The following is a 422-nucleotide window of genomic DNA, read 5'->3' on the forward strand; positions in this document are numbered from 1 at the left end:
GGACTTCGTTGGCACTTTTGAGCTCCTCATGCGGAATGGGGAAACGGAGGTCAAAATTTCAACTGTCAAGACTTGTCAGTTCTCTGCTACTGAACTCATTGGTAAGGAGATTATATTTAAACTAAGATCCCCATATGGTTGACACAAGTGCTAAAACTCCGTTCTCTGCAGTGTGTTCGGCTGATGGCAGGATAACTGTGGTGGCTGACTTGTCTCTGGCCATCACAAGTGGAGGAGTTCCTGCTAGAATCAACCTGGTAGACAAAAACTGTAGACCCAAAGAGATGGACGGCACCAGGGCTCTTTTCTCTTTTCCAATAAACAGCTGTGGATCCAAAGTCAAGGTACTAATGGAACTGAACTCATTAACAATTTTTATATCTGGTGATATGAGCGCCCAAATGTTGTGCTTGGTTTCTCCA

The 422-nt window shown here is 44.3% G+C and overlaps 1 pseudogene; it reads left to right on the top strand.

The window, feature by feature from the left end:
* The window catches only part of LOC116685808 (uncharacterized), a 6,518-nt pseudogene that overhangs the window by 5,411 nt on the left and 685 nt on the right, over positions 1-422 (top strand).

Source organism: Etheostoma spectabile, unplaced genomic scaffold (genome assembly GCF_008692095.1).
Source record: "Etheostoma spectabile isolate EspeVRDwgs_2016 unplaced genomic scaffold, UIUC_Espe_1.0 scaffold271, whole genome shotgun sequence".
NCBI classification, from domain to species: domain Eukaryota; kingdom Metazoa; phylum Chordata; class Actinopteri; order Perciformes; family Percidae; genus Etheostoma; species Etheostoma spectabile.